Source organism: Neopelma chrysocephalum, unplaced genomic scaffold, assembly GCF_003984885.1.
Source record: "Neopelma chrysocephalum unplaced genomic scaffold, ASM398488v2 Primary Assembly neopelma1_23, whole genome shotgun sequence".
Classification (NCBI taxonomy): domain Eukaryota; kingdom Metazoa; phylum Chordata; class Aves; order Passeriformes; family Pipridae; genus Neopelma; species Neopelma chrysocephalum.
This window is the reverse complement of record NW_020897691.1, coordinates 16,993,681-17,012,400: the sequence shown is the minus strand read 5'-3', so window position 1 is coordinate 17,012,400 and position 18,720 is coordinate 16,993,681. Positions and strand designations below refer to the sequence as shown.

General features: G+C 40.4%; 1 long non-coding RNA gene across 1 annotated transcript; it reads right to left on the bottom strand.

Moving 5' to 3' along the window:
- Positions 1–1,047: 1,047 nt before the first annotated feature.
- LOC113967453 lies at positions 1,048–17,839 on the bottom strand. Its single transcript, XR_003534173.1, has 3 exons — positions 17,828–17,839; positions 12,623–12,631; positions 1,048–1,350 (listed from the first exon to the last, which is right to left on the bottom strand). It is a non-coding gene; the product is annotated as an uncharacterized LOC113967453 (long non-coding RNA).
- Between the last annotated feature and the right edge of the window lie 881 nt (positions 17,840–18,720).

Sequence of the window (18,720 nt, the reverse complement as noted above, 5' to 3'; positions counted from 1 at the left end):
TACTGGAAGGTAATTCCAGTAGGAAGTAAAAGCTTAGGTTGTAATGCTAAGTTAAAATGTTGACTTTAGCAGGTCAGCATTATCTACGGATTGCCACAGGTATTCAGTGTTTGGCCCATTTTATAAAGCTACTTAGTGGCATAAAATGTTTGAGTGGATTTGGCTTAATTTTAATCCCACAAAACCACTTTAAAATTTTAAAATTCTACTATATGCCATTCAAAATTAAGTCTTCAAATTATGTGACAAGGCATAACTATATGTTTTTCACTACAGGATGTTTTTTGTGGATAAATGCATCAAAGATTGTGAAGTTAGCCATATTAAATATTTTATAATTATTATAGTTATTGACTGAATGCAAATTCATTTCCTTTAGAAACTCAGATTGTCAGAGTACACTGAAAAAAAGAAAAAAAAAGACAAGAAAGTGTGGTGGTTTGAGACCCCAAAAATCCAATTCATGAGTCCAAGCCCCCCTCCCACAACTCACCCCAGCGTGAGATGGGTTTTCCAGACAAAAACACAAGACTCAATATGGGGGGAAGGGAATTATATTACAATCGCTGTACACATAAATATTATAATACATTACACACACAATCTCAACTATCTCTACCATGATAAATCAGTATTTACAATGGATCAGATCTCTTCTCCCTCCAATAAAAGTCCAGAAGGGAAAAGGAAAGATCCTTTCCTCTCTCAGAGCAGCAGCCTCTCTTCTTCCATGCAGCAGCTGTAGCTGGACCACTTTCCAAATACACACAATGGGGGTCTCCTCTCACCCCTTCTCAGCCCTTTGACTCCAATCGAAGGTCTCTGTCTCTTCCGTGGGCTGCGTAGCAGGGACAAAACTCGCTTCACCACGTCATATCATGGAGTGTAAGACCCCCATGAAGGTCCCTTCCTCAGGGGATTCACCCCTGAGTCAGAACATCTCAGTCAGCTTTCAGTTGAAAAGCCTTTGCCTCAAGAGTTCTATCAGAGCTCCTGTGCTCTGTCTCAGGCTGTTGCCAGCTTGGCAGCAGCGGGGGGCGGGGGGAGGCGAGGTCACCCCCTCCACATTCTGTCTGACTGTCCCGGTCCAGCTCCGGGATGTCTTGAGCTTCTTAGTTCCTCTCTCTGGTGCATGCTGCACTCCAAGACTCTTCTCAAATGGGAGTCCATCTTCTCTTCCTCTCTAGGAGGTCTCAGAGGGGTTTGGGGAGTTTGTTTCAGTTCTTACCCCAAACTGTCTCCGTAGAACTTAGTTCTCTCTCGCTCTCTCCATTAGAGATCTTTGTGTCTTCCTTGGCTGCATGCCGCTTTTGCTGCTTCTTCTTATCTCTTCTGGCTTTCTGCCACAGTCTCTCCATTTGCTGCTGCTCTGCCGCCGCTTTCCAGTATCTCCTGCTGCTGCTTACAGTGGAGAAACTCTTCCAGCTCTCAGCTACAGAACTCAGACCAGTTTAATACTGTTCCAAGTTCTTGTAGCCCCCAGCTGGGGGCTGAGGGGGGGGGGTCTAGCCCCCAACAGGGCTCCCGCCCCTTCTCCTCGTGGCTTTACAGCATGGTCACTTCTTCTCCAACAACTACCTCAGCTTCTTTTCCGGTCTGAGTGTGATATGTTTATATTTTGCAGGAGCGCTCATTGGCTCAACCCCAAGGGCACCACCTCTCGGGGGTTACTATTTTTTTTTAACTCCAGGGGAAAACTTTTTTCCCCCACCATAGAAAGAAACCCTAGTATTCCACGAGTCTGATATTATTACTGCAGCAAAACTGCTTTTTGCTCATTTTAGTGTCATCCACCAGTTCAAGAGTTAATATATTTCCTGGTAATTTCAGAAATTCTCATTAATTGTCATGGTGCTATTTCAAAATATAAATTACTATGTTTCCACAGCTGTCTCATGATTAGATTCTGTTAACAAAAAGCACTTGTATTAGGTATGTTGTGGAAGTCAGAAGTAAATTCTGAAACTAACATTATGTCAGTGTAAAGGCCCCTTTCCCCAAAGGCAAACTCCTGCCTATATTTAGTATTATCTGGAGATATCTGCAAATGTCATATGACCTTCTGTTTTCACTTGACCACTTCAAGCTACATACAAGGTAAATATTTAGCTAAATGCTTTTCCACTTTCATGAATCCAAACCATTTCCTGCCCAAAGCCCACCCTGAAGTCTCTGCAAATATTTCCCCGTCTGGCTGTGCAAAGAGCTTTACCTGACTGCAGTTTAATAACTTTTTTCTCACCTCTTTCAAAACATAAAGGTCATTAATGTGCTCTTTCTTCTTTTCCCTCCTGACATAAAAATTATTCTGAGGACAAATTTAAACCAAAACCCAAAAGAATAATATGACTTGGAGTTCTAATATTTAGCTAAGGCTATTAAACCCATTTTGTTTCACCCATCCCAGAATTTTAGATATAGACTGGATTCTACCCAACAGATGGTGAACTCTGATGTTTTTCTCTAAAACCAAGAGGAGTTTTAGGACCACAGGAAAATTCAATATGGAAGGGATCTCAGGAGGTCTAGAGTCCAACATTCTCCTCAGAGGAAGGTCAGCTATGACAGCATCTCCCCTAGTAAGGACCTTCTTCTCTGAACCTCAGCTGACCAGTTCAACAAGGGCTCGGCCCTCTGAAGTTCCAAGTTTCACAAATTTCTTTTGAAATGAGTTGATAGTGAAGAACGTCCAACCCCCACAGTTTTCAATAGGGAAATAGAGGTACTCTGGCTTACAGGCTCAACCCAGATAAAAGAATAAAGCATAGCATCTGTAGAGGAGATTTTCTTACAAGGGAATTATTATTTTTTTTGTACACTCACCAATTAAAGAACTCTCCCCTGGGCTACCAGGAGCACTGAAAATATTGTGAGCCTGTGTCCTTTCAGCAAATGAAGAAATACATGGGGACTTGATCCAGAAAGCGAAATCAATTTTAAACTTAGTGACTCACGAGCCTTTGTTGAATTTAGTGCAAGAACAAATGGTTATTTCAAGGAAATAAATAGCATGATGGAAAGTACAAGCTTTAAATAATTTAAAAAAAAAGTGTGCTCTCAGCACGGTTATCACTCTTTTTCATTCTTTAAAATCATAACAGTTTAGAGGATGGTAATGTCAGAGTCTGAATTCTGCTGTGTCTCCATGAGTTCTGCATGAGAATCTACGCAACTCTTCATCTAGCATCAGCTATAGCTACCCAATGCCTTCTTTTGATTTCAGTGGAACTAATGCTAGCAAAATATGGTTATACTGGCAAAGGTGTGTCCCTTTCAGAGCAGGTACCTCAACAGTGAGACACTGAACAGAATAGTCACCTTCATTTTTAACGTCAAAAGGACCTAGTTTTGTAGCCTTTAACAAATTTTACTAGAAAACAAAGCAGTTGCAATAAATGCTACTTCTAGAATAAATATATAAAATCCTATTGAAAATTCCCCTCCTTAGAATAAAAAAAAAATGTTCTCTCATGCCTTCCAAAATTCAATAAAATATTCATTGAGGTTGAAAGGGTGGAAGGGAAAATCTCATCACTTGTGTTTGCTCTTTTTCCTTAACTCTTACTTCTCATACTCTTTTCTCAAAGATAAAGGACATTTATACTGATTCCTTTATTTAATTTCAGCTTTAAAAATGAATTTACTTGCCATTTGTAAGAAATATATTATCTGAATTTCTATTGTTTTCACTCTGTCCAGGCACTTATGATGTCTTTATATAGATTGCAGATGAAAGACTCCAGGATAGCTTTGTAAAAAAGGCAGTGGAGACTAGTTCACAGAATATTTTGTCCACAAGGATCATTGAGTCCAAGTCTCACTTGAATGGCCTATGATTAAGCTATGACTGTGGAAAGATGTGACACAATGTAATCATGACAACATGATGTACTAGAATTGTACGGATCCCTTCAAAAGCAAAACTAAACTAATTTTATCCACAGTGGACTAGGAAGAAAAGAATACATCTGCCTGAAAAGTTAGTACCCTCTCATCTGAAGACAAGCACAGTGGCCCATCATCTCTAATCTGATATCTAATGTGCTCAGTAATTCCTCATAAATCAATTTTTTGGCCTCAGATTTACTCTCTTTTCCTTTGAAATACAGTTCTTTTTGATGATTTCTATTATAACAAAGACCTGAGTCTCACAATTGGATTTATGCAGGTAGATTCTTTCCACCCAGATGTAGCCCAACTGGCCAAATTCATCAAATGAAGTTGTAACCAAGAAGAGTATTAGTGTCTGGATCGGATTTGTATGGGGTTTAGTGAGACAGGACATGTCATTTCTTCTGGAAAACATTCCTGTCCCTAACTGGACTGACCTTAAATTTATGTACTTGTTTTAAAATTTAACATTCTTACACTATTGCTTTAATTTTAATTTCATATTAGATTTCAGTATACTGAAATGGTAGAGGGAAATATATGTGTAAGAAGGCTTAAATGGACTAATCTAGTACTTTCCTTTCAACAACTATGCTCAGATATAATTCCTAAATAAAAAATTTCATTAACTTTTGCAGGTAGCAAACATATTCACAAAGTAAATATGATCTATTTATGTTTCTGTGGAATACTTGCAATTCTTCCAGTTTTGCTCTCTGTTCTTCACCACACAGTCATACAAAAAGCTGAATCTACTCCCAGAAAAACTCTGGAATTTTTACATTACTTTTCATTATAAATTTATCAAACAATTTATGAGAAAACGTGAAAGACAGTTATCTGGTTTAGATTTCTAGAAGAAATACTTTGGAGAGAGAGATTTGAATTTTAATCCAATTTTACACGAACTAAGTGGAGAATCCTGTGACCAGGACTAGAAGGGCTCTGCTTCCAGCCAGGTGGAGGAGAGGAAGAAAAAGTTTTGATAAACTATGTGGATCCAGCCTGTCATGTTGGACGCACATGAGCCTAAGGCTCTAGTAGACAGCAGTGCACAGTGTACCTTAATGCCATCAAATCATATAGGGGAAGAACCCATTTGTATCTCTGGAGTGACAAGGGGAACCCAACAGCTGACTGTATTGAAGGCTGAAATCAGTCTGGCTGGGAATAAGGGGCAAAGAAACCCCATATGACTGGCCAAGAGGCTCTGTGCACCGTTCATAGAGTCATAGAATCATAGGATATGCTGAGTTGGAAGGGACCCACAAGGATCATTGAGTCCAACTTCTGACCCTGCACAGGACACCCCATGAATCATGCCATGTGCCTGAGAACATTGTCCAAATGCTTCTTCAACTCTGTCAGGCTTGGTGCTGTGACCACTTCCCTGGGGAGCCTGTTCCAGTGCCCAACCACCCTCTGGGTGAAAAATCTTTTCCTGATATCTAACCTAAACCTCCCCTGACTCAGCTTCATGCTGTTTTCTTGTCTTCTATCACTGGTCACCTCAGAGAAGAGGTCAGTTTCTGTCCCTCTGCTTCCCTTTGTGAGGATGTTGAAGATGACCACGAGGTCTCCCCTCAGTCTCCTCCAGGCTGAACAGACCAAGTGACCTCAGCCACTCCTCATAAGGCTTCACCTCCACACCCTTTACCATTCTTGTTGCCCTCCATTGGGTGCTTTCTAAGAGCTTAATGGGGTTTTTATATTTTGGTCCCCAAAACTGCACACAATATTCAAGGTGAGGTTGCACCAGTGCAGAGCAGAGCTGGACAATCCCCTCCCTTAGCTGGCTGGTGATGCTTTACCTGATTTTCTCCAGGACACAGTTGGCCCTCTTGGCTGCCGGGGCACTGCTGACTCATATTCAACTTGCCATTGACCAGGACCCCCAGGTCCCTTTCTGCCCTCCAGCCTCTTTTTCCTTGGTCCATACACATAATCAGAATTTCCATGTGTCAGGTGCAGAATTTGACACTTGCCCTTGTTCATATGGTTGGTGATTGCTCATGTCTCTAATTTGTTGAGGTACTCTGCAGGGCCTTGTTGCCATAGGCTATCTCAGGAAAGGGTATTTCAAGGACCCAAAAGGGTACTAGTGAGCTTTCAGTGTAGCTGCTTTGGAGATGGAGGAAATTAAGCAGCTGTCTACCTTGTCCGATCTCCCAGAGGAACCTTCTAATGTGGGGTTGCTGAGGGTTGAAGAACAACAGGCAACAATTGCTGCCACAATGGTGCACCAGGGGCAATGTCGCACTAACCAAAAGTCCCCGGTTCCTATCCCTCAGCTGATGTGTTGACTGGAGACTCAAGGAGAGATCAGCAGGACTCACTCACCCCTGATATGCCCATATATCCAGTGAAAAATTCTAATGGAGAACGGAGACTAGCAGTAGATTATTGTGGCACCGATGAGTGCTGCTGTGCTGTACATGCTACAACTTCCATATGAACTGGAGTCAAAGGCAGTGGTGCAACAATTGATACTGCTAATGCATTTTTCTCAATCCCTTTGGTGATATAGTGCTGAATCCAGTTTGCTTTCACTTGGATGGCACAAAGTACACCTGGAAATGACTGCCCCAGGGATAGAAACATAGTCCTAGTGTCTGCCATGGACTGATCCAGACTGCACTGGATCAGGGCGAAACTCCAGAACACTTGCGATACATTGATGATATCATTGTGTGGGGCAATTCAGAAGATGTCATTTTTGAAAAGAGGAAGCAAATAGTCCAAATTAATATGAAACGTCTTTAGTACATAAAAAGAAAAAAAAAGGCCAATGGAAGATCTAGTTTTCAGAAATAAAGTGGCAAGATGAACATCATCAAATCCCAATGGATGTGATGAACAAAATAAAGCTGTGTCTTCACTAACAAGTGGAAAGGAAACACAGGGTTTCTTAAGCAGTGCGGGTTTTTGGAGACTGCAAGTTCCAAATGACAGTCTGATTGCCAGCCCTCTGTATCAAGTGACCCGGAAGAAGAACGATTTCAAATGGGGCCCCAAGCAACGACAAGCCTTTGAACAAATCAGACAGAAGATGGTTCAGTTCAGGTGATGCATGCTGAAGAGGCCCCAGTGCATAATAAATTAGCAGAAAGTGAGAAGCAACATGCCTTGTTTACTGATGGATCAAGGAAGAGGTGCAACATACAGATACGCTCATGGTTGAGGGATGGACTTGATGCGAATGTGAAACTTGCACTGCAATTAAGCAAGCCAAGCAGTTAAAGCTTATGTGGCATGGAGGAAAATGACTGAAATATAAATGTAGGGAGGCCTGGCAGACTGACTCTATTACACTCCCACAAACCTGCCAAGGTAAGTACTATGTGCTTACAATGGTGGAAGCAACCACTGAATGGTTGAAAACACATCCTCTGTCTCATGCCACTGCCCAGAACATTAATATGGGCCTTGAACAGCAAGTCTTTCAGCAACATGGCAACCTAGAAATAATTGAATTAGACGACAGGACTCATTTCCAAAACAACCTTACAGATACCTGGGCCAAAGAGCATGGCACTGAAGAGTAATATCACTTCCTGTATAATGCACCAGCCTCTGAAAAGATTGAATGATACAAATGGACTGTGAAAGACTACACTGAGAGCAACAGGTGGTGGGACCTTCAAACATGTGGATACAAAGTTAGTAAAAGCCACCTGGTTAGTCAACACTGGAGGATCTGCCAGTCAGACTGGCCCTCCTCAATCAAAACATTCATGTACTGTAGAATGGAGTAAAGTTTCTGTAGTGCACTTTAAAAATACACCAGGGAAAAAACTCTGGGTTATTCCTGCTTCAGGAAAAGGCAACCTCACCCATGGGATTGCTTTTGCTTAGGAACCCGGATGTACTTGGTGGGTAATACAAGAGGATGGTTAACTTCGATGTGTGCCTCAAAGGGATTTGATTTTGTGTAAGAATAGTCAACAAATGAAAATGTATTATGTTAATTTTTATGTAACACTGTATATCATCACTTATATAGTGGCTGTATGCCCATCATTGCACTGGAGCTCTCATAGTGCCTTTCTCCACTTTGGATACGGGGATCTGAACCCAACTCCCTTTCAATAGCACTATCAAGAGTATAGTAAAAGTCACTCAGATTAATGAAAAATGAACTTTGATGAAACCACACAACCTCAGAGGTAGTGGAATCAGAATGGGCTTCAGCATGCAACAATCCAACGCCACACACCATTTTTCCTGCTCTAAAAGGCTTTTACAACCAATGGTGTCCAAAATCATGGGTCAAAAAACTCAATGGGCAGTTTATAGGGATGGCCCATAGACTAAGGAAGTGATAACTGTGCATATATATCAGAAGACAGGAAAGGCAATGGTGGTGAACTGGGATGTATTACAAACTGTGGGACCTGGGCATGACTTAAATGGTATAGAAAAATAGGTGGACACTGTCCTGGTTTTTACTGGGATAAAGTTATTTTTCCTCCTTGTAGCTGATACAGTATGGTGTGTTTAGATTCAGTATGATAATAAAGTTGATAACACAGTGATGTCTTGGGTGTTCCTGAGCAGTACATACCTTAAATCAAGGACATTTTTTAGTTTCCCATGCTCTGCCAGTGAGGAAGTGCACAAAAAGCCAGGAGGGATCATGGCCAGGACAGCTGATTTGGACTTTCCAAAGGGATATTCCATACCATAGAGTAACATATTCAGCAGGTGAACTGCGGGTTATTGACTGGGAGGAGCCAATCACTGCTTAGTGACAGGCTAGACATCAATCAGCATATGGTGAGCAATTGTGTTGTGCATCACTTATTTCTCTTGGGTTTTATTCTTTTCTCTCTTCTTTTATTAGTCATTATTACTATTATATCTCACTTTATTTCAATTATTAAACTGTTCTTATCTCAACCCACATGTTTCACCTTTTTACAGTTCTCCTCCTCATACCAGTGGGGTGGGGTGTGGAGGGGAGTAAGCAAGTGGCTGTGTGGTACTTAGTTGCCATCCGGGATTAAACCACGGCAGGAGGAAATCTTGTAAGAGAGTGCTTTCAATGTGCAAGGAGGGTGGGAAAAGAAATTGAAGCACTTCAAATAAAATTTAGAAAAAATATGTTGTTAAATTTAGTTAACATAGTCATAACAATAATATATTGCTACTAGTACAGTTTCATAGAATTAAGTGCTTTTCAAACATAGTATGGAAATAAAATAATTGGCACTTGACTGAGTTTTGTTCTGAACACTGGCGCACAACCATAGTTCTTTTTGATGCTCTTGAATGTGAATTCTGCTTTCATTTGACTGTTGAGGTTGTCCAGTCTACTCTGAATAAGGCTGATTTCCTGGTTACCTGGCATGCCTAAAATATATATGGGAAAAAATACATATCACGAGAACTATTATATCATAATTAGCTATATATGATGCTTTTCCCATTTGATAGGATCTTTGTAACTTTCAATGATGTGTGAAAGAGAAATAATTTCTAATGTTACTTTACATTAAATAGATTAAGTACATAATGCTACAATTTATTCTTCTAATACCAGGTATTGCAGAGGGTAAAAGCTTACATTAATTAAAAAAACACTCAAGCTCCAACAGAATTTAACCTACAACAGCACTGGTACTGATACAATCCAGCTATAGCCCCATAGTATAGCCCATTACATTCTGAGGTTGTGTTAACTACACTTATAATTCTCTATAAATGTTCATATTGCACTGCCACTGTTTGGTGATCTCTCTAACGCTTTACCTAGTGCACGCTGATGACTTTTCTGCTCATGTTACTGGAACATCTCAATAGTCTCAAGTTTTATCTATTTACCAATTTATCAAATTTACTGAACTTGGCAGAGACATCAGGAAGTATTTACAACCTTATATTAACTATGAAAAAATGTCTTAATATTCCAAGAAAAGCTTAGTTTTGTAGCTTTTGTGTTCCTATATATCTTCAAAGCTACATCTTTTTTCCTGTGAGCTCTCTGTAGATGTTTATAGCATTCCAAATAATGTGTCATCAGAGCATTAGTTGCATGAGAATATGTCTCTTGTGATCCATTGAAATACTTAAAGAAATGTTGTCTTAGGACCTAGATAGATGGGAGCTATTTCTGTTTATTACTGGTTTAATTTATTGTATAAATAAACTGAACTTTTGTATTTTTCTTCACTAGGAAAGAATTATAACTGAGATTCTTGTGTTTTAATAAAGATACTTTGATTAAGTCAGTGGCTCATCCTTTTTCAGTGTGAATCCTTCACACTGAATTCTGTTTTCACTTCCTCAGTCTGCATAAACAAAAGGTGAACACTGGGACAATATTCCTCAAGTGTTGGTCAAAAGCAGAAATGATACTAAACTTGATATCTGTCCCACTAAAGGAGCAGTAGCAACAAGGATAGAAACTCTGAATGTGTAACCTATCTCATTATTCTTTGTGTGAAATCAGAAGCTCCTAAAAATATCCCATAACATCTTGTAGTTCAAGTGTACACAGCTGGATATTATTATTTGAGGGAAAGATGTGTCACTATAGTGGAAAATGCAAGAAGTGCAAACAGCATGATTAACAAAGAGTTTAGACTCCATCTTCCAATTAAGATAACCTCAGGAAGGAGTATCTTTGGAGAGCACTGAGGGATGAAGAAACTCTGCAAGCCTCAGACATGTTAACTAGGAAAAAACTTTATTGATCTTATCATTCCAGATGAATTCTTCATTTTAATTTGAATATGACATAATTCCCAGACAAAGCATTTTTAACAGAAAGTGTCTTTCCACCTCTCCTAACATCTAGTTAGCTGCCAATGGTTTGACTTCAGTTCTCTTGCAATTGCTGACATTTGCACAATTTTCCCTAAATTCTTAGTCTGAAGAACAATCTTGGATTGTTCTGTTCAGTTATGTTATGTCATTTACAAAAATGTTATCTCATTTGCAAGAATAATTCAAACAAAGCTGTTTAATTTTACATTAGAGAAGTGGACCTTCCCTGCCTCCTAAAGCATTCACATCCTCCTGTGACATCACCTGAATGATCAGGGAAACGATGACCCAAGACATCATTTCTATACGACTGAGGTCTGCTCATCCCAGTGGTTGTAGGAGTCTCTTTCAGATCTGCACAGTATAAAAATCACATATAACAAGTTTGTTCTGAAGGAGAGGTTACTTGTACGGCTCAGAGCCAGTTCTTCACATCACTGTGATGTAACAACTATTCAGGGAATGCTTAAATTAAGAAATTTCCTAAATTTGTGTCTATATCAAACTGTTAGCATCCTGTCAAATGCCCACAGAACAGCTGATTCCCATAGGCTAGTCAGATGAAGAGTGCTAGAACTCTGGTAATGAAGTGCTAGAACATTGGTATTGAAGAGTGAAGAACAAGTGTAACTACATAACAAAAAACTGACTCACAAGAAAAGAATGGTTTTCAATTAGCATTCCAAACACCCTTCATCCACTGTGCTCATACTGACAACACCTGAAGAACTACTTGTCTGCTCTTGTCCAGCTGTTGGTAATTGCAAGACATCTGTAATCAAATCATGGACAACCAACTTATCAGAGAAATTAAAGACTGTTCCTCTCAAAAGGGTTCTGACTGAGAAATTATGGAATTTTCAAATCTAAAGGAACACTTTCATAAATTTCTGGAGTGCTGTAGGAACTTAAGATGAACTGCAGTGACTTAATGGCAATTGATATTAAACACAGGCACATAGGCTGAAGACTCTCATTAGCACAGCTGGAAACAGACAGTGAAATAAAATGTAGATGCTAGTGATTTATAACAGCATTTTCACTATGAGAAATCCCTGTGATATAACTTAAACTGCTGTAGCCTGCACATTCGAAAGTGGAGAGGTTGCCAAAGACATTCAATTTCTTTTGCTTCGTATACATCTCTGTAACACACAAACCTATCCTTAAGCCCAAGATTTTGCAATGTACCAGTTCAAATTTATCAGAAGTCTGATGAGTAACACAGAAGGTAAAGAACAAATAATTTAAAATAATTATTATTAATATTAGCAACTATTCTTAGGTTTTCAAACTTCACATATCACAGAATCACAGGGTTGTTAGGGTTGGAAGAGACCTCTGGAGATCGTCTTGTCCAACCCTCCTGCCAAGGCAGAGTCACCTGGAATAGGTTACACAGGAACTCATCCAGGTGGGTTGTCTCCTCCACAGAGGAAGAATCCATGACCTCCCTGGGCAGTCTGTTCCAGTGCCCTGCAACCCTCAATGTAAAGAATTTTTTCGTCATGTTGAGGTGAAACTTCTTGTGTTTTAGTTTACGGCCATTCCTGCTCATCCTGTTGCTGGCCACCACTGAAAAGAGTCTGGCACCATCCTCTTGACACCTGCCTTTGAGATATTTATATGTACTGATGAGATCCCCTCCCAGTCTTCTCTTCTCTAGACTAAACAGATCCAGCTCTCACAGTCTCTCCTCATGAGAGAAGTGCTCCAGACCCCAAATCATCCTTGTGGCCCTCATCTGGACCCTCTCCAGTAGCTCCTTGTATTTCTTGTACTGAGGAGCCCAGAACTGAACACAGTACTCCAAATGTGGCCTTACTAGGGCTGAGTAGTGGGGGAGGATCACATCCCTCAACCTGCTGGCCACACTATTCCTGATGCACCCCAGGGTACTATTGGTCCTCCTGGCTGCAAGGGCACACTACCAGCTCATAGTCAATTTGTCATCCACCAAGACTCTCAGGTCCTTCTCAGCAGGACTGCTCTCTAGTAAGTCAACCCCCAACCTGTAGCGATACTTGAGGTTATTCCTCTCCAGTTGCAGTACCGTACATTTGCCCTCATTGAACCTCATTAGGTTTCCACCCAATTCTCCAGCCTACCAAGGTCCCACTAAATGGGAGACAGTGTCAAAAGCCTTGCTGAAGTCGAGGTAGATAATATCCACTGCTCAGCCCTCATTGACCCATCCGGTCATGTCATCATAGAAGGCTATCAAATTGGTCAAGAATTATTTTGTCCTTCATAAATCCATGCTGACTACTCCTGATGATCCTTTCTTCTACATGCTTGGTGATGAGCTCCAGAATGACCTGTTCCATCACCTTTCCAGGGATGGAGGTGAGGATGACTGGCCAGTAGTTTCCTGGGTCCTCATTCTTGCTCTGTCAAACTAGTCTTTGTTAAACTGAGCTTTCTTTGTAAGTAACGATGACTAAAAACAACAGATGCGTTACAAATTTTAAATCATATTAAATAAAAAGCAGAAAGTGCAGAGCTAGTGCTTTATCAGAAGTAAGTGCTATAGTCAAAACTGCAGGAAGGACATGCAACTGAGGATAATTATTGGTTATGTTAAGATATGTGCATTGTGCAACTGGGATGTGTGAGTGCAGCATAAGAAAACATATCAATCATTTTCAGTCTAGTTAGTATGTGTATGAAATACAACAGTGCCCTGAATCACAGGCTTCAGTGGAAGATAGCAAGAAGTATACAGATGCTAGTTCTCCAAACCCATCCAGTTTGCATCGCTATTACCTGCATGGTTAATGTGGCAGTGCTCTTCTTGTGCTACAGTCAAGCTTACAGCTGCAGTGAAGACATGCTCTTATGATAAGCCATATGCATTATTGCAATCAAACCTCACAATTTCACAGCAGACATATCTTAATACTGCCATTCAGCATGCTCAGTGAGACTGTTTTACATGCCAAGGGCTGGGTAGAAACTCCCCGCCTCAGATATTGCACTGAACTTGATCCCATCAGGCACCTATCTCTTTCTCCACGTCTAATTATAGTTAGCATTTCCTAATGACAGGATATGGTCTCTTCTCACAAGAACAGACAGTCTCGTTACATGTTTTATTTGCACCATCTGCCTTTGTAGCTCTATCTGGGAAACATATGGGCAACTTCAGAACAAGTGAAAATAAAACATTATGTGCATCAGACTGTGGAAACAGTCTGCCACTCTTACTTGGCAGATCCCTTCCACAAGTAAATGTCACTCAGGATTGTAGCTGTCAAGTCAAATGGTGGCCCATGCAGTCCCAGGTGCCAGGCACTGAGCATGTCTGTGTATGTCAGAAAATGAGGTGTGCAGATGTGCTGTGCAGCTGCTCCATGGGTCAGCTGGCAGAGCAGCTTCTCTGTCCTGAGAGGGCACTGCAAAACGCAGGGCTGTCTTTGCTGTTGGAGAGAATAAGAGGTGAGGGAAAACTGTGCTCTAATAGTGCAACTCAGCTTCCTGCAAATTCCTCTGAACGGAAACAAAAATGTTATGCTCTGAAGCCTATCTGGTATTGAACTCTAAGGTAATATTTTGGCAATAGATAAATAATCAGCACAGTCCTGAACCCTGTTTCCAAAAATGTCTTTAAGAGGACATCAGCAGAAATGAAGGATGAAACTCTCAGCTTGATTCGTGCGTTTCAGAAAGCTTGAAAGGCAAAAGTAGTGTCCAAGATTCATACATATATTTTGTTTACATATACATACACTTATTAAATTCATATAAGGGTACAAATAATTACAAAGACAGATGAGGAAAAAGGATAAAAATAGAGTCCTTCCCTCTTTTGTTGGAAAAAGATGGTGGCTGGCAGGATTTGAAAAAGTTTTGTAGACTTTCCCTTTCTAGCTAGGATTTGGCAGAGGGTCCCCTTGGGGCAATAGTGGTGAAGCTGGGTAGCACTGACCTCTTTTCTTCCTTTCCTGGGACAAGACAATGCTTGGAATCCCTTTGCTCTGACTTAAGGGCACTGCATGAGGAGTACTGTTAATTCTTTCTCTTAGTCTCAGGGACAGCAGCAGCATCTGAATTTCTTGCACTTCCTCATGAGCCTCTGGCACTTTAACGTTTATTCAGAGTTTGGTTGACCTCTGCTGCCTTTGTGTATCTTTAAAGTTCATTTCTGTGCAACTGTCAATACATCTCTTTTGCAGCTTTGAAATAAGAAGCTTTAGGGTGACTAAAAGGATGTTTGTAACTGTTCAGTCAAGTGTGGTTGTGATTTTAAAGATCTTGCTGTTTTCAGTTGACTTTTTACCAATATTGCATCTATTTTCATCTACATCTTTGGAAAATACATTGCATTTTCTAACTACTTACCTTGTGGTTCATGAAGAAAGCTGTAAGGTAGAAATAGAGGTTGTTTTGGAGATCAAAATTTATCTCAAAAAATATTTTCTGGAGCAATCTTTCTTTACCCTTCAATCCTTTATAATCTTACAATCAGTCTTTCCCAGAGTGAGTGAAGGGTATCATCACAAAGCAGAAAGTAAACCTTAAGTTGTATAAATTAGTTTTAATATGCTGCTAAAACACAAGTAAGAGGAAGTGCCGATATAAATGCAACAGTAATTGAGCACTGAGATTGAGGTTAAGTTCTAGAAGAGCTCCGAAGGAAATAAGGGAGTAACATGGGTGAGTTTAATTCTCTACTGAAAAGAGACATGACTGTTATCTAATTTGTCACATTATATGTGGCATTTCCTCTGAAGAGATTCAGGAGTTGTAGCACCAGCTTTGTTCCTGTTTGCCCATTATACATCTGGTAAGTATGGTAAATCTAATGCAAACATTTTAGGGTGTCTTTTCCAGTTTGGAACCACAAAAAACCCACTGTGCTTGTGCTTTACCTTTTTCAGTCCCACGCAAGAAATCAATCAGTAACCTCAGATGGGATGCAGTAAGCTCAGCTGTTCTAACTCAAAACAAGACCCATTCTGTTCTCTAGAGGAGACACGTAGGCTATCACAGCATGATAAGAGATGAAAAAAGGACATATTTAATTACTAAAATGATAATTTTATCCTCAGAAAGCCTTGTCTTTCAAAATTGTGTTCGCAATGGAAAGCTCCATTGTTCTCCATCTCCTTGGTTGCTTTTTACTGTCAGAGGAATCAAAGTACCAAGTGTAGCCCAGCTGATAATCCACAAAAATTTTTTTCAGTTAGGAAACATAGCTCAGTTTTGGGCAACTGTGCTGTTCAGCAGCAGGGGATGTCTAGGATGTACCTCATAGGCAACTGTGATAATCAAACCTGGAGCTGGTGTAGTCACACGTCTCATTCCTAACCAAGGAGAGTCACAATCTTCACTCTGAAATTAAAAAAAACTTGCTATTCCTGATGGAATTGCCAGGTAGTTGCTGCAAGCCCTGGGGACTGAGCAGATGTCTTAGGAGGTTCAGCTCACAAGCACCATGCCAGCCAACTCCTCTTTTCAGCAAGGTGCACATCAGGGATATTTTCTAGTGTACCAGACTGTGCAAACCACCTGTGCCTTGTCTATCTGCCAACCATATTCACCTTTTTTAAACCAAAGTACCTCTAATAACATTCTCATACAAATATTTGGTTAGGCTTATGGCTTTTCCAACTCATATGACTGCTCATATTATTGGAGGCCTTCTGCTTGTTATCCAACTATATCTTTTTCTAGCACAGACAATTCCCTTTGATGTCTTCTCTGTCTCCCTGGTATTTAATCTGATATTTTTTCTTTTAATTTTTTGTTTATGTCCACACTTCCCCCCCCACCCTTTGTGATATCTCTATTCTCCCCTTTTCCTGTTTCTGTCTGCATCCTCACAATTCTCTTTTCTCTCTTTCCTGCTTCTTTTTATTTCTCTTATTTCTGTAACAAACCTGTAACAAACAGGTTACCCTTGGGACCAGTCCTGTCTAATATCTTTATCAATAATCTGGACAAACGTAACCTCAGTTGGTGTCTAGAAGACATCAAGTTGGGCAGGAGTGTTGATCTCTTGGAGGGTAGAAAGGTTCTGCAGAGAAGAGTAAGAAGGTTCTGCCAAGGGATCTGAACAGGCTGGATTGATGGGCCAAGGCCAATTGTATGAGGTTTAACAAGCTGAAGTGCTGGGTCATGTACTTGGGTCTCAACAAGCCCTGCAGCACTACTGGCTGCGGAAGAAGTGTCTGGAAAACTGCCTTGCAGAAAAGGAACTGGAGGTGCTGGTCAACAGCCACTGGACATGAGCCAGCAGTGTGCCCTGGTAGCCAGGAAGACCAATGGCATCCTGGCCTGTATCAAAAATGTGGTCAGCAGGACGAGGGCAGTGATTGTCCTTCTGTACTTGGCACTGGTGAGGCCACACAAGTCTTGTGTCCAGTTCTGGGCGCCTCACTGCAAGAAGGACATTGAGGGGCTGGAGCATGTCCAGAGAAGGGCAATGGAGCTGGTGAAGGGTCTGGAGCACAAGTCTTCAGGAGCGGCTGAGGGAGCTGGGGATGTTTAGGCTGGGGAAAATGAAGTTCAGGTGAGACCTTATTGCTCTCTACAATACCTGAAAGGACATTGTAGCAAGGTGGGGGTCATCGGTCTTTTCTCCCAAGCAAAAAGTGATAGAACAAGAAGAAATGGCCTCAAGTTGCACATGGGGAGGTTTAGATTGGATATTAGGAGACTTCTTCACTGAATGAGTTGTCAACCACTGGAACAGGCTGCCCAGTGAAGTGGTTGAGTCAATATCCCTGCAGGTATTTAGAAAATGTGAAGATGTAGTGCTTAGGGACATGTTTTAGTGGTGGTCTTGACAGTGTTTGGTTAATGGCTGGACTCAGTGAACTCAGAGGTCTTTTTCTGCCTAGATGATTCTATGATGAACAATTTCTTGTGTCCTTCTTCTTGATCATATTGTTAGCACTACATTGTGGTGTTAGATTAATCTATTTTTCAGTGACATTTCCAGGCAGAGAATTTAAATCAAACTAATTCATCTACTATGAATATAAATCTGTGATAGGAATTCTTTTATATGAAGTTGTGACAAACCCCAATCTTCAAATTCAGCTTCTTTAGTTTAAGACAAATGCTGAATTTACAATAATCCCCTCCCACTCTTACATCCCACTTCATTAAACACCTTTCCTCTGCTTAAGGTCATCGCAGAAGTTTTGTCCCTGAACTTCACAGTGCTGAGTCTAGAACTATAAGATGTTTTTTCTACTTCTGAGAAACTGTTTAGTCTGTGAAAAATATTTTTTTTCAGGCTAATTGAAGAGAGATATTGTCTTGCAACCTATGGTAGATGCACAATTTCTCGTGCATAATCCCTGAAACAAACCAGAAACTTAAAGAGTTCATTAAGTTTGTTGAAATGTTACCCACTTTTGAAGGTCCTTTACCAAAAGCAATAGCTAGAATAATGATTTGCCAACAAATACACTTTTCTTTCTCTTGAAAGAAAACAAAACACTAGCAATAGTCAGGTAGATGTCAAATTTTAATGCTGGTCCTTCAGTTTTCTGACGTCAATAATTTAAAGAGGACATTGAATTTCTGTAGTTTTAGTGGATCTCTAAAGGACTTAGCAAATAGATGGTGGTCAAAAAAGCTGCATAATACAGCCTAAGCTCATGTGAATGACAAATCTGGGTGTCTGTGCCCTTTCAGAAACCCCCAGAGTCCTCATATGACAGGAGTGAGATTAGCTGTCATCTTTAAATCATCGAAGCCTGAGATCAAAAAAGGCTCCTAATCTTAACAATTCTTTTCCTGCATATCTTGGTGTAGTCATCAAGGTCAGAACCCGCAGCTATAGTGCTTGTTCCTAATATGATAGTGAAGGAAGTTGGAAATGGATGAGCAATGCAACCAAGGAAACGGAGAAAAAAGTCTGGATCTTGCAGACAAGGGAACACAAATCTTCATATATTCCATGTACGTTGCATATTGAAAACAGAGTTTAAACATCAACTAAGTGCTGAGTAACAGATAAGTCTAGCTTTTTTTCTTCTATCAACATTTTTTAACACTTATTCTGCCCTACACTTTTCTACCCATTTAAGTTAGCCCAGAATTTTC